Below are 10671 nucleotides of genomic sequence, written 5' to 3'. Positions count from 1 at the left end.
GGGGGAAGGCTGGCAGGGGTCCCTGTTAGGGGTCCTGGTCTCTGACAGTTTTTGTTTTTGTTTTTTTGTTTTGGTTTGGTTTGGCTTGGTTTTTGGGTTTTTTTTTCTTGGAATAAAAGGTGTCTTATTGTTGTTGCTTGTTTTAATATTTAATAAAAATGAGCTGTTTTCTTATTTAAAAGAAAACTGGTTTGGCCAGACTTTGGGCAAAAACAGCTTCAAGACCCCAACTAGAAGTTTCCTGAAAAATAATGAGATCATGGAACCATCTCTGCACAGCATTTCCATTGGCCAGTGTTTGATTTGGTGCTGCTGGTGATTGAACTCGGGACCATGCACATGCCCAGCAGGTACTCTACGGCTAAGCTCTGCCCAGCCCTTCTGCCAGTATTTTCTGTGAAACACATACTAAGAAGAGGTTACTGTATGTGTAAACATGGCTAATGCTTTATTGTATAACCCTTTCAGAAATGAGAATGTTTTTCCCCTGTAAGGGGAGAAGCTGATTCTAAAATCTGCTTCCCTAACTGGTTCTTGATTTGGTCAATAAAGAAGGCCAGAGCCTATTGCTGGGCAAAGGGGGAAATGTGGGATTTCCAACTCCCAGGAGGAAGAGAAGGGATGCAGGGAAAGAGGTGGGCTTTGGAATGGGAGACACGCAACAACTGTGTGTAAGATCGTGGGTCGCTGGAAACAGTGTCCTCTGCTACCAGCAGATGGCTGAAATAGGCTGGCTGATAAGGATAGCGCAGGAGATTCTTTGCCCAGCACTTACGTTATCTGGCAAGTGTTAGAATAATAAAGCAGTGTAGTTTTTCTTCCACAGAACTAAGGTGGATAAGGGAACGAAATAAGACAGGCTGGTTGTTGGTGGCTTGGTAAAGCTAGCCCAGAGGAATAGGCAAATTGGAAGTGAGGCAGCAGATCTCAGAACTAAACAGGGAGAGGTTGGACTCAGCTCCTTTCCCAGGAACTTCCTCAGCCCAAGCTCCTGGGAAAGGCACCAGCTGGGGAGAGCCAAGTCAGAAGAGTGGGCTGGCCAGAGCTAAGCCAAAGGTGCGGCCCCAGGCAAAGGAGCAAGCTTGTTTTTAAAATTACCCGCAACATCCCCCCTCTTTGAGTGGACTAGGGCACTGTGACTTGTACTATCGAAGCAGGTCACTGGAAGATGATGGGGTGACATCAAAGAGGGTTGAAGGGGGTCAAGAGACTCTTAAGTCACTGTAAGATTTTATTTCAAAATTTATTCCTGCTTGGGAGGAAAGGCTTAAAATCTTTCAATGATGGGATTTGGGATATTTGGACCATAGTATATTTGGTGGAGACTTATCTGTGGGAAGTAAAGAAAGCCAGGCTAACTCCTGTGTGTGATAGTAAAAGGAAATAAAGTTTCAAGAAGTATCATGGGATTTTAATGAGTTCTTTCTGGGTACTATGAGATAATATTAATTTTGTTGTTTGATTTGTAATCAATGAAGAAGAAGATATATGTATGACCAATTTTACCTAAAATGCAACTGACAGCAAATAAAATGACAGTAAGAAACATTCAAGAGATGCAGAGCAGAGACAAAATAAAATCACACTCTGGTGACTTTTTTTTTTTTTGCTATTATTTAAGGTCATTGAATTAACAAACAACAGTAGCAAATGAATTTTAGAAGCCTCAAATTGGGCCTCTCTTAAAATGTAGAGTAAACATCTCCTTATAAAGTGCATCTCAGAATCTTCCAAAGAAACCACTTTAAAAAAAAAAAAAAGTTTGATGGTTAGTAGAACCAGAAAAGAGGGGGGAAAGGAAGACATGTGGGGACAGACATACACTGGCTATAAATAGCCAGGTCATCTGTAACCTGATTTTCATCATTTCTTTCGTGTTACTTGTTAATTGAGTGATCTTTTTTTGTACAGTGATAGGCAATGTTCCGGATCAAACCTGGGGCTTTAAACATGGTAGGCAAGTACTCTACAGACCAAGCTACAAATGCAGCCCTTCTCTGTAAGTTTCGCTTCTTAGTTTTTCTTTTTTAACTAGTAATTAAATGCATAGTAAGGATTTCCAAGCCAGAAAAAGAAAGAAAGTTGGTGCAAAAAGAGACGTGAAAAACCTGAACAGCAGACGCTACCTTGAGGGGAGCAATGAAAACCGCACGCCAATGAGGATACGGAACTCGGTGGAGCTCATCTGGGGAAAGCAGCTGTTGGAACATATTTTCCTGTGCTTTAGAGCCAGTCTCTCCGTTTTCATCATCATGTTTTCCATCTGTAAAGATGATTAGAGAAGTGTATCGCAAGATGGCCACAATTTGCCATCTGTGTGTAATGGCTACTGCCGCTAGTGAACAGAACACTTCACCAGCCGCCTCAGATGGAAGGCATTCTGATGCGCGAGTCTGCACCGCTGGGTGAGGAGGCTGAGGTCAGGTGAGCAGAGGAACTGAACAAAATGACGACAAGTGGACCACTGAGCAGCTGTACAATCTGGAATATTTTGAAACCTAAATGCCACTTGAGTTGTAATGTCCTCGTGTGAAAAGGACATCTTGAGCACAGGATCCTACACTTGTGAGGAAATTTGATCTTGAAAACTTGTAGAGCTCATGAGATGGCTCCATTGGGAAGAAGCACTTGCCCCCAAGCCTGAAAGCATGAGTTCAATCCCCAAAATCCATGGTCAGAGAAGCAACTCCCACAAGGAGACCCTGACCTCCATGCATGTAACACACACAAACTCATATACTAAATAAGTAAATAAAAATATAATTTTTAAACTAAATGCCGTCTTTTCTTCTTATAAGCTATGTCCATAATCATCATCAAAATGAAAATATAAATAAATAATGATGATGACACTTACCCATCCCATGGGATTGGGGCTGATGTAGTGGGCTGATGCGTTGGCTGCAAGATACCACAGACAGGTGAGCAACAGCAGATACAGAGCTGGCTTTGTTTTGCTTTCAATCGGGGGAAACTTTTCCTTAATGACTAACGTAATGATGAAGACTTGGAGCACCTGAAGTGAATTCTCACAGGCTGGAAGGAAACAGGCAAACTGTCGTCTCTGTCAACACATTTCAAAGTGTGCTGGGCCGGAAGCTGAAAATGAGTGCTACAGGATGAGATACAAACCAACATACGACAAAACACCAAGAAATCTAAAGAAAGATTTGTCCACAATAGCTTCACAATGATAAAATACCCAGGAATGTACATAATCAGCTAGGTGGAAATCTTTTTAAAATGACAACATTGGAAGTTAAAAAGACTTCACTGGCTCATGGGTTGGCTGAATCAATATTGTAAAAATGACTATATTATAGTGTCAGAAAATATCCTCAGATTCAACATAGTACCCAACAAAATTCTTCTTAGGACTAGAAAAAAAAGGTTCTAAAATTCACATCTTCAAGAAGCTTCCACATAGACAAAGCAATCTTTAATTTTAAAGACGGATCTTAGCTGAGAGCCACAGTAACCTAACAGACACATGGACCAACGGACAATGATAGACCTCAGTATAAACATGCTCAACTATGAATCTGATCATGCACCAAAGTGTCAAAAACTTATACAAACAAGATGGCTTCCTTAAACTCATGCTGGGATAGCCGAATGTCCACATATAGATGTAACTAGATCCATATATCTCCCTATTTAAGAAAAATCAATCCAAAAAGGATAAACACACACACACACACACACACACACACACACACACACACATTAAAAGCCTGAATCCTTAAAACTACTAGAAGAAAGCAGATACGCTTCAAGACTTTTTTAGGTAAGGACTTTCTGGAAAGGGCTCTGACAGCACAGAAGATGATCCCAAGAGTTGTGTCTGGGTTAGATTTTTGTCAACTTGACACAAGGTAGACTCAAAAGGGAAAGGAACCTCATTCAGGAGAATGCCTCTATCAAAGGCCTGTAGGCAAGCTAATGGGGCATTCTTGATTGATAATTGATACAGGAAGGACAAGCTCCCTGGGGGAAGTGCCACCCTTGGGCAGGTGAAATAAAAAGTCAAGCTTAGCAAGTTATGTGGTAAGCCACTAAGCAGAGCTCCACGGCTTCTGCATCAGTTCTTATATTTTTGCTTGTGAGCCTAGCCTTTGCCAACTAAGCCATCTCTGCAGCCCCTGCATCGGCTCTGACCTCCAGGTTTCTGCCTTGAGCTCCTGCCCTAACCTCCCTAGCGATGGACGGAGTATGGCCTGAGGGCTGTAAGATGAAATAAGCCCCTTCTTCCATAAGTTGCTTTGGTTCTGTTGTTTTATCACATCACTGGAAGTCTGAAGTAAGACAAGTTTGGCAAATGGGATCCACGAAATTAAAAAGTTTCTGCACAGCAAAGGAAACAATCAGCAGAATGAAGAAACGAACTCTAAAGTGGGTTTATAATTCTGAGTCTACAAATAACTTCAAAATCTCATTAGCAAACAAATCATCTGGTCAATAAATGAGCTAAGGAGCTGGACAGGAAATTTCCAAAGAAATGAAAAGGCCAATAAATGTCTGGAAAGGTGTCCAACATCCTTAGCCATCAGGGAAGCTCAAGTCCAAACTGCTTTGAGAGTTCATCTTACCACAGTCAGAATGACTTTCATCAAGAAAATTGATGACAGCCGATCAAAGTACTGACAATAAATGGCTGTTGAATGACAGCCATAAATAAGTCCTCTCTGTCACCTCCTCCAAGGCTCAGGGGACATCGTGGAAGAACCTGAGAGTCAGGAGTGAGGGAGGCCGTGTAGAAGGATGAGTTCTGAGCAGCACAGCAGTGTGACTGTGTATGCACAAGTTCCACACAGAGCTGACCCATCAGCACCCTGCCACAGAAGGGGGAGAGCCTATGCCCTCCCCCAATTCCCTGAGGATTTCTATGTGGATCAAGGTGATTTGTGAGGAAAAGACATTTTCATTTGTGGTAAAGATCACTGTCTCAGGTAAACAGCCCCTCACCCATGCTCCTGCAAACAATACTAATAAAACCAACACTCTCTTTCTCTTTCCCTCCCTCCCTCTCTTTTCCCTCTCTCTCTCTCTCTTTCTCTCTCACTCTCCTCTTTCCCTCCTTCCCTCTCTCCCTCCCTCTCTTTCTCCTCTCTCTCTCTTTCTCTCTCTCTCTCTCTCCTCTCTCCCTCCTTCCCTTTCTCCCTCCCTCCCTCTCTCTCTCCTCTCTCTCTCTTTCTCTCTCTTTCTCTCTCTCCCTCTCTTTCCCCTCTCTCTGTCTCTGTCTCTATCTCTGTCTCTCTCTCTCCCCCCTCCCTCCCTCCCTCCCTCCCTCCCTCCCTCCCTCCCTGCACATGCAATTGCCTAAGACCGGTGAATTCAAACGTGTACTAGCTTTTGTAGTGCAAACCTTGCTCTTTAATTTAAAACTAGTGGCTAAATAAAGATGCCTACAGCCTGTAACTGGACAGAAGAGAGGTAAGCGAGACTTTGGTTCCCAGGCTTGCAGTCAGAAGCAAAGACTAGAAGTAGAGAGGAAATAGGAAGAAGTCACTATGGCGTAGATGGATTGTGAGAACATGTCCATGAAGGCCAGCCTGTTGGAGTAGGAGTGGCTCAGGTGAAACATGAGTGATATCTCAGGATAATTGACAGGGAAGTAGATAAAATAGCACACTGGGTTGAGACCTGTCCAGCTCTAGTGTTTTGAGGCTTATTATAAGTATAAAGGTTTTGTGTCATTTATTTGGGAACTAAATGATCCAAGGTGAGTTAGAAATCTAAGTAGTGCCACAACACACACACCTTCCACCTACCTGTCCTCCGTGGAGTTCGCCTGACCTTACTCATTCTTCCCACATCTGTAAGCAGTTTTTTTTTTTTTGTTTTTTTTTGTTTGTTTGTTTTTTTGGGTTTTTTTTTTTTTGTGCCAACTACAGTTGGGGTTGACATCCACTCCTGCTCTGGCTGACATTACTGTCTCTAAGTCAACCCTTAGTCTCCTGTGTCTCTCTAAACTCCAGGCAACACAGAGAAAACTTTGATTTACCCCTCTCAAAACTCCTCTTCCTAGACTTGAGTTTTAAAAGAAACACTTTCCCCATATACACACCCCGCCTCCAGTGGGAAAGGAAAATCCCTTGCCTGTCTACAACTTTCTGAACACATCCTGACTCTTTAGAAAAATTGTTGGATGAGGGTACAGAGTCAGTTTTCTCACTTTGCAAAATCTTATTTTTTTTTCAGTTCTGCAATTGAAAGGAGAGTCTCTCGAATACTCGGCTGTTGTTTTAATTTTAACAAGGGTTCTCATTCAATCCCCAGGGTGGCCTTGAACTTTTGATCCACTTGCCTCAGCCTCCCAAGTAGTTGAACTTATAAGCCTATGTCACCAGGCCTTGGGTTGCTTTGCACATCCTGCATGGGCAGTTTTTATTACTACATAATGAATCTACTAGTATAGCTCATACCAGCATTTGCTGCTCATTCCTCTGAGCCCTTGAAGAGCGTTTAGCATCTTGTCTAATGGGCTACTCATATTTCCGGTTCTTCTTCAAGATAGGTTTTTTTAAATAAAAAAAAAGGAAAACAATTGTTAAGGAATGAATGATAAAATGACTTTATGTGTCTTATATTCAAAATAAAATGTGTGTAGTAGTGCCTGCCTTCAGTCCCAGCACTCTAAGGCAGAAGCAGACCCAGTTCAAGGCCTGTTTGGCTGATACAGTGTGTTCCAGGCCAACCAGGACTATATACAGAGACCCTGTCTCAAAGAGAGAAAAAAAGATAAAGTAAACACATAAGAAAACAAGAAAAATGTATCAACAATAACCTAGACATCTCGGTCGTGTTCTACACAAATCACTGCTGTTTAGAGAAAAAAATAAACATGACACTGGTACAAATAAAATAGGACTGTGTCAGGTTAGCTTGACACGTAAAGCCTTGAGGGTGTGGACTTTGCACAAAAATGTTCAAACAAACAACTCTGAAACACCAACACCCAAATCTGTACCATATGCCAAATTCAGACTGTTTTACATTGACCAATGAGTGATTGTATAGTTCCTCTTGAGAAGGCTGTTTGCCTCAAGCTGCTTACCACATCGGCTTTGCATGTAACAGTGTTTATTTGGGAAAATATTTCCATAATTGTTCATAAATTTTTTCAACCATGATTATATATAAACTGGGGGGTGGGGGAGAGTATTTGTCAAAACATACTTTCATTTGACAGAGCTCACAGTCAAACTTGCCCGGGCAAAAAGAGGTTGTTTGATGAGCCTGGTAGCATGCATCTGTAATAAGATTGAGGTATGGGCTGGAGAGGTGGCTCAACAGTTAAGAGCACTGACTGCTCTTCCAGAGGTCTTAAGTCTAATTCCCAGCAACCACATGGTGGCTCACAACCATCTAATGGGATCCCCCTCCCTCTTCTGGCGTGTCTGAAGACAGCTACAGTGTACTTATAGAAATAAAATAAATAAAATCCTTAAATAAATAAATAAATAAATAAATAAGTAAAAAGAGATTGAGGTATAACGACTGTCAAGGAATTCATGGCCAGCCTGGGCTACATTATGAGCCCACAGCCAAGGCTGGGATACATAGTAAAAATTTGACTCAAAACAAAATAAAGCATACTGCAAGGATACAGAAGAATCCCATAGTGGTTAGGTCTGTCCTCATAAGTGCTTAAAGATGAAAAACTTCTCCAGACCCCATAATCAAACGTATTTTTCTGAACTCTGATGGACACCAAGAAGTTGCAATGAACAAATCAAACAAGGAGACTCTGTGCTTGGCACTAGCCCTTCAGTAAGGGACAGATGCAATGGAAAGGAACTAATGTCACTATGGTGCCTATGACCATAGGGGAAGTGAACAGTTAGGATGATAAAAGCTAACTGAGGAAGCACCTTGGAGATGGAGTTATCAGCACATCCTCTCTGGGGATAGGAGGGTAAACAGAGATGTCAAGAATGAGAAGGAGCGGCCGTGATGCGAGCGTTGGAGCGCGGCTCCGCAAGGCTGTGTGTCGTGCTTGGATCGGGCTGTGGCGGGAGCGAAGACCGGAGCGCGCCCATTCCTGCCTGTGGGTGTCGCGGAGACTGAAAATGGCCTTTGAGCTATGCTAGGTCTATAATGGAAAGCGCCACAGTCCAGTATTTCTGTTATGGGTGCCTATTTACATCTGCTACCTGGACAGTTCTGCTTTTCATTTATTTTAACTTCAGTGAAGTGACTCAGCATTTTAGGAACGTGCCCATCAAGGGGTCTGGGCCCCACGGGCCATTTCCCAAAAAATTCTACCCACGTTTCACTCGAGGTCCAGGTCGAGTATTAGATCCACAGTTCAAAGCAAACAGAATCGACAATTTGATGAATAATCACATTGAAGACCCAGATAAAGGCCTCTCAAAGTCTTCCTCTGAACTACGTATAATTTTCAATGAAAGTGATCAGGAATTGAGCGACCTGGGCTACCAAAAACACGCCTTTAATATGCTTATCAGTAACCGCTTGGGATACCACCAAGATGTGCCCGACACCAGGAATGCAGAGTGTAGAGGGAAGTCCTACCCGACTGACATGCCAACTGCTAGCATTGTTATCTGTTTCTACAATGATGCCTTTTCTGCCTTGTTGCAGACTGTGCAGTGTTGTGGACCGCACTTCGGCACACCTTCTTCATGAGATCATCCTTGTGGATGACAGCAGTGACTTTGATAATTTAAAAAGGAGAACAGGATGAGTACATCCAATGATACCTGCCTGCAAAAGTCAAGGTCTTAAGAAATATGAAGCGTGAGGGATTGATCCGAGGAAGAATGATCAGAGCAGCTCATGCTACAGGAGAAGTCCTGGTGTTCCTGGACAGCCACTGTGAGGTGAATGGGATGTGGTTACAGCCCCTGCTGGCCATCATCCTTGAGGACCCACACACAGTGGTGTGCCCCGTGATTGACATCATCAGTGCGGACACACGTGCTTACAGCTCATTCCCAGTGGTTCCAGGAGGCTTCAACTGGGGGCTGCACTTCAAGTGGGATCTAGTTCCTGTATCTGAGCTGGGAGGAGCTGACAGCGCCACAGCCCCAATAAGGTCACATACAATGGCTGGAGGCTTGTTTGCCATAAACAGACAGTATTTCAATGATCTTGGACAGTATAACAGCGGCGTGGATATCTGGGGAGGAGAAAATCTGGAAATCTCATTTCGGATCTGGATGTGTGGTGGCAAGCTCTTCATCATCCCTTGTTCAAGAGTGGCAACCGTATGGATCTCCTGAAGGCCAGGACACCATGACACACAACTCCCTGAGACTGGCACATGTCTGGCTGGATGAGTATAAGCTCTACCACTTGCAGACCAACAAATGCCCAGGGCCGCTCCAGCCAGAAAGGAGGCCTGGTGCTGCTTAAGGCCTGTGACTACAGAGACCCAACTCAGGTCTGGATTTATAATGAAGAACATGAATTGATTTTTCTCCCCTTAGGGAGTTCTCCATTTTGGGCTGAGCTCAGGGAGCTGTCCCATCATGATCACCTTTTTTTTTGAGGGGAGGGGTTTCGAGACAGTGTTTCTCTGTATAGCCCTGGCTGTCCTGGAACTCACTCTGTAGACACGCAGGCCTCGAACTCAGAAATCTGCCTGCCTCTGCCTCCCAAGTGCTGGAATTAAAGGCGAGCACCACCACTGCCTGGCGTATGAATTGATTTTAAACAACCTCCTTTGCCTCGACATGTCGGAAACTCGCTCATCAGATCCACCCCGACTCATGAAGTGCCATGGGTCCGGAGGATCCCAGTAATGGACTTTTGGGAAGAACAATCAGCTGTACCAAGTGTCTGTTGGGCAGTACCTGAGAGTTGTGGACCTGATGTGTCAGAAGGGCTACGTTGGCATGGCGATCTGCAGTGGCTCCTCCTCTCAACAGCGGTGCCTAGAAGGTTAAAGGTGGGCCCCGGCTAGAGAAAATTCACCTGGTTTTATCAGGGCTGCCATAAATCAAGGTGCTTTATGAAGGATGCTGCTGACTGCAAACGGCAAGAACCTTGGTGGAAGGTGACCATCTCAGGAGCTTCACCGGAATTTGGGTTATTTCTGAGCTGCTGTTAAGGGATTCACCCAGGGAAAACAGAAAATAATTCTAAAGAGTTGGGTCTACATAGTATAAGCCCGGGAAGTAGGCATTTCTATTAATATTTATGTTTCTCGTATTCTCCCTTGGAGATGGAATGGTTTCTGTCTAATCAGGAACTTATCACAATTTCCTTTCATAGAGGACTTCATAAGAGATTTTTTTTTCTATTTCTATCATGTCTAATGTTCTAAATAGATTTTAAAAACTGCTTGACTTCATATTACTTTGAGGTTCAGAAGAGGTCATGTATATTTAAGAGGCATTTAACTATTATAAATTATTTTGATGACTTAGTAGTCTGTCTACATTAAATAAAGGATCTTTTTGATCATTTAACAAGGAAAAACAAAAACAAAAAAAGAATGAGAAGGAGCCAGATTCACGAAGAGCTGAAAGAAGGACGAGCCAATGAGTGGAAGATGCTACGCAGAACTTGTTCCAGACATGCAATGGTGAGAGGCTGAGGGCAAGACACAGGAAATAAAGTTGGGGAAGGGAGCAAGACTGAACTCCCACTGACTGAAAGGATTCACTCTAGCATGCAAGTGAGATTTGATATAAGTGTCAG

The 10671-nt window shown here is 43.3% G+C and overlaps 1 pseudogene; it reads left to right on the top strand.

The window, feature by feature from the left end:
• Positions 1-8100: 8100 nt before the first annotated feature.
• On the top strand, positions 8101-9381 carry LOC114614742 (annotated as a pseudogene).
• Positions 9382-10671: the final 1290 nt, after the last annotated feature.

This window comes from Grammomys surdaster, unplaced genomic scaffold, assembly GCF_004785775.1.
Source record: "Grammomys surdaster isolate TR1022 unplaced genomic scaffold, NIH_TR_1.0 126531, whole genome shotgun sequence".
NCBI classification, from domain to species: Eukaryota; Metazoa; Chordata; class Mammalia; order Rodentia; family Muridae; genus Grammomys; species Grammomys surdaster.
This window is presented reverse-complemented; position numbering and strand designations above follow the sequence as displayed.